At 33.9% G+C, this 5,325-nt stretch overlaps 1 protein-coding gene across 2 annotated transcripts in view; it reads left to right on the top strand.

The window, feature by feature from the left end:
* The first annotated feature begins 2,931 nt into the window (after positions 1 to 2,931).
* The window catches only part of LOC111085948 (protein ABHD14B-like), a 47,606-nt gene continuing 45,212 nt past the window's right edge, over positions 2,932 to 5,325 (top strand). The window contains exon 1 of one of the 2 annotated variants that reach the window (XR_002610717.1): positions 2,932 to 3,471. The gene's annotated coding sequence lies outside the window, so the exon portion shown is untranslated. The remainder of the gene's footprint in view (positions 3,472 to 5,325) is intronic. The other variant, XR_002610718.1, reaches the window with a different exon arrangement.

Below are 5,325 nucleotides of genomic sequence, written 5' to 3' on the forward strand. Positions count from 1 at the left end.
AATTCACCAGCCATTTCAATGTTGCACGAACTGTCCATAGTGTAAACCTTTGTATAGGTAATGATGGAAATGACTTGAGGCTCTATAACGAATTTGATATTACATATTTATTTTAATACCAACGTTGTTTAGATTAAGTTTATATTTAGAAACATACATAGCTTATACTGTTAAATATGTATTGCGAAACTCCCGCCTATTCTCCAAGGTTGAAGAAGATTCTAGAGAGTAAGAATCAACAATATAACCACCTGTGTTAGCGCCAGTATTGTTACGTAATCTGAATTTTTTAGAAGACCTCCATACACCTATAAATATAACCAACGCGACGCGCCAAAAGAGAGTATCTATTATTAGTTCACTATAGTCAATGTGCTATAAACTTTGGAAACTATAACTGTGATTATTATAATGCTTATCAATCGGAAAACTTCAGATATTTGACTAGAAACCTTTACAAAGTTCGAACATTACAAACCATTTAACTTCAGTGGATTCTCATCGGACATTAGTATTTTTACGGAAACATTATATAAATTCATCGTGGAAAACTCAGCATGTGTGGCCGATAAAAACGAAGGATAAAGCTAGCTTGCTTCCCGTTAAACGAATCGTACTTACATCAACTCGTAATTAACTCGCTCATCGTGAACCTTTGATAAGATATCAAGGAAGTTCCAGACTAGATTTATATTGCTTGTAAGTTTGTGAAACTTTTGTTTATAAATCATTGTTTGTAATATTAAAACGTATTTGTGTTAAAAAAGAAAAGTGTGTATCAATCTTGTTGGCAAACATCATAAACTGACTATATATATCGGCATATATTTAAATACTAAATCCAAAGTACAATTTAACTACTAAATTTAAATTATCAGTTAACTCAATTTCTTTTGAAATTCTAATACGTAACAGGCTCAAATAAGACTTAATGGCTTTTTCCAAGTAGTAGAATATCTACTTTCTACACTATTCATTGCTTTGCTATAGTAGGCATCACGTATTGTCTTCCATGTTATACTTGTGATAACACTGCTCCCACTACAAGAAATGAGTGTATCTTCAAGAGTTGGAGATAATAATACAGAAGTATTGGTTAATGTTTTTTTAATATATTGAATGTTCCATCATTGTTCACAATGAGCAGCCGAACAAAACTTAGTCAATTAATTTGTGAAGAGGACGAGCTATGTCAAAAGAAAAAAAAATAGTAAAAGCATACTGCAAAAAATCCTTGAATCCTTGATGTTAGCCAATTCTGAAGAGACCAAGTTTTAGATTTGTTTACAGACACTCTTTCTCTACTAACTGTGCGTGCAAGGAAACTCACCTGTTCATAGAATAATTCACACTTCTTGAGATTCGGCTTAAAGTTCTCTTTCCTCAACTGATCCAGAACTTTCCTTAGCCTATCTAAGCATTAGCAAAGGTTTTCTTCGTTTATCTCATCCAAGTAGATACTTATGATATTCCAGGACAGTTCTGAGAGAGTAAACTCCATTAATCATTGAAATGTATTAGGTGTATTACATAAACCAAATGATATCATAACAGATTGCCACAATCAGTCTTGCAATAATAAAAGAGGCCCTGCATGGCCAGATGGTTAGGGTGCTCGACTCGCAATCTGCGGGTCGCGGGTTCGAATCCCCGTTCTACCAAAACTGCTCGCCCTTTCAGCCGTGGGGGCGTTATAATGCGACGGTTAATCCCACTATTCGTTGGTAAAAGAGTAGCCCAAGAGTTGGCGGTGGGTGTGATGACTAGCTGCCTTCCCTCTAGTCTTACACTGCTAAATTAGGGACGGCTAGCGTAGATAGCCCTCATGTGGCTTTGCGCGAAATTAAAAAACAAACAAACAATAATAAAAGAACATCCAAAACAAACAAAAAAAACGAAAATTATGGGGTTGTGGAATACTTGTATTGTTAGTTATGCAACAACTAAGAATTAATAGTTTTGTTTTGAGTTTACTTACTAATTAAGTATACTTTATTATAATTTACAGCTTTTACAGTAAGTAAGATTTGTTTTTAGAACAGGTACGACTTTTCGATCACTGGTGCGGTTATTCTAAAGTACACAAAATAACTTTTATTACGTTACAAATATTGTAATATCAACCAGTTTTGTGTTATTAGCCCTGAAGACACCGCAAAGGCGAAACGTTGGTTAAAATAAAAGTTATCTTATAATTATCGAGTGTAAAGGTAGTTTTTTTTTCTAACTTTATTATCAAATAGAACAACTCAGCAGGAGGACGAGTTCTAGGCAACCCCCCTGGATACGCTACTGTATGTAGCCTCGAATGGTGAAGAAGGGAGAGAGACAGGCAGGTGAGTTGGTTTGGATTTGTAAAATCTCACAATTACAAACGTTTGAAATATATTTTAGAGCTGTTTGTTGTAGATTAACCACTCCAGTAGGCCAAGAAAAAAAACAACCAAAAAAACGTACAGATAAACAAACGTATTATCTCTGTTGGCATAATATCGCTATTCGTGTCCCCATGTTTTATCTTATACAAAATAGCATGATCATGATCGAAAACAAACACAGATTTAAAGGTTTGTTGGTAAAAGCTATCATTTCTCAATCTTTCTGAGAAGTGCGCGTATGCACGTAATGGATATTTATGTAGAAGTGTTTCAACATATTTGGTATTATTGTGCTACAGAAACGTGAACCGTGCTCATTCGAAGTTGTTACACGTGCTTTTCTTTGTGCTGACTTGTGCAGGTGTTTCGTTTCTTTTACTCGTTTACACTTGTATCACTGTAGTGAAAGCGTTGCTACGCGACCTGATTGGTAGAGTTATTCCAAGTCGCGTTATCGCAAGGGCAATTGGTTGTTATACTTACTAGTGTGTCTGAACTCTTATACAGTACCGTTGATAATTACTGGCACTGACAGGCAAGGCACTACGTCAGGGAGCAGCAAAGTTTAATTAGTCAATTGCTAAAAGTTTACAATGATTATAGAAAGGGGGAAAGATATTGTGCGTTCTGCTTCAGTGTGAATAATTAATCACGTTAAAGTTGTTTTTATTCGAACACGAAGGAACTATTAAACGACCGTAACCTATAATAAGGATTAATAATATTAATAATAGCCTAATTCCGTAATCTGTGGTATATGACATCGGTTTGTTGAAACAGAACCAACTATTACCATATAACGATGTTTCGAGCTAATAACCTATTTTTGTACCAAAAGAAGAATTTACTTGTTGGAATAATATGTTTGTTTCTGTGTTGTATTTGGATTTTAATGTGGATTCCACATCAAACTAATGAACTTACCAACAAGAAGTTGAAGAACATGTGGTTGAACTTGCCTTTCATTTCCAAAGGAACGCTGAACGAGGACAAACTTGAAAATTATCCAGAAAGTAGCGTTAAATTAGACAAAGTTCCACTAAAAGTCTTCAACTTGACAGTCCAGGTATTTATCACAGACTTATCTGTTGGTGTAAGTTTGCTTTTCTAATAACGTATATTTAGAATATGTACATAAGCACAATTTTAATCATTTGTAGGATTTGGTGAGAAATAAGCGAAATTCATAAATAAATTTAGTAGTTTCCGTTGCAGGTGCAATTTGTATTCATAAAAAAAATGTGGTTTTGGCAGCAGTAACAATTTGTGTAACCTGTACTGTAGCCTGTAGGCCTACTGTCTACAGACACTGAGGCAGTATTAATACTAGTAAACTTCAAAGTTGTGTTTTATTACTGAATCGTGTATGGTTGAAAATCCTCATAACTATCCAGAAATATAGAGTTAAAATGATATCAATTTTTAATTTAAAAATACAATAAAATCAACTTTTACAGTAGACAAGCTTTGACTTTAAATTATTACGTTTCGACCCATAATATCGGGTCATCACCAGCCTCAGGTAAAGTTACATTTTGGAATGTCGAAAATTTGAAATTATTTAAAATCAGAAGTAGCTTACTGTAAAAGATGCTGTTGTTGTATTTTTGAATTAATTTTTAATTTCAGTAGGTTCCTCACTAAACATAAATTTATATCATTCGTTGTTCGTGACCCGAGTTGTAAGCCTTCCATCCCCAAACGTTATTAATTCATTGTGTTATTCCAGTTTCTGTAGCCTACTAATTAATAATATTGCTAATAAAGTAACATTTCAAACCTGCAGATTGGTTTTATGGTTAAAATAATTCTTATTTATATTTAAATAAAAAATTTTGCTCACAGTCACAGTGGTTGATTTAAGTTTCGTACCGTAAACAAATATTATTTTAGAAGTGTGATGTACCCCTACCACTAGGCTTTATTATTAATGAATAATAATACTACTATTACCAACAATGCTACAATGGCTGTTGACCCTAGATAAATACTTACAGTGATAAAAACAGATTTACAGTTCATAAAAAACCATTAAATTTCTAGGTACGGATAACAGTAAAACATAAGTTGATATAGAAGATATTAACACAATATGGTCAAAGGAGTTCCAGACGGCTTTAATTTGAATTTTGATTTATCTTTAAAATGGAATTAATTGTAACTTTTGTAATGATGATGAAAGAGTCCTATTTGCCTAATATTAGGATGCAATGAATTGTGATATGTTGGAAAGGTAAATGCTATAATAATACAATTCATCGATAATCGTGGGTAGCACAGCACAGATAGCCCATTGTGTAGCTTTGTGATTAACAACAAACAAACACATCTGTAATGTACCGTACATGAGAACCAAGAAGACTTTTGTTTTCAAAGCAACTTTCACATCATCTTTTATCATCTATATGAGTCAATTAGAATACAGGGCATGGCCTTGTGGTTAGGGTTCTCGACTCGCAATCTACGGGTCGAACGTACTCACCCTTTCAGCCGTGAGGACGTTATAATACCACTATTCGTTGGTAAAAGAGTAGTCCAAGAGTTGGCGGTGGATGGTGTTGACTATTTGCCTTCCCTATCACTACTAAGTTAGGAGTGGCTAGCGCGAAATTTAGAACAAAACAAACAGAATACAGGTATCTTAACCCAAGGCCCCCAGTAGGAATAATCCAATTAACTGCAATGAAATTCCTATGAATTTCATAGTGAGATATATGAAATACATACTGTATTTTTATATAGAAAAGTAGAATGTTTAAACCATACAAAATTTTAAATTTATTGACTTAATTACCTCACGATAGCCAGACTGTTTGCTACATACCGGATCTTCTCAAGGTAGTTATGTTACATCATACAATGTGTTAATGAAGTGTTTTTTATGTTTAATGTTATTATCCAGCAGGTTTGCGAAATGAGCTCTGTATTGAAAGAAAAGCCTCGTCAG

Source organism: Limulus polyphemus, unplaced genomic scaffold (genome assembly GCF_000517525.1).
Source record: "Limulus polyphemus unplaced genomic scaffold, Limulus_polyphemus-2.1.2 Scaffold732, whole genome shotgun sequence".
In the NCBI taxonomy this organism is placed as follows: Eukaryota; Metazoa; Arthropoda; class Merostomata; order Xiphosura; family Limulidae; genus Limulus; species Limulus polyphemus.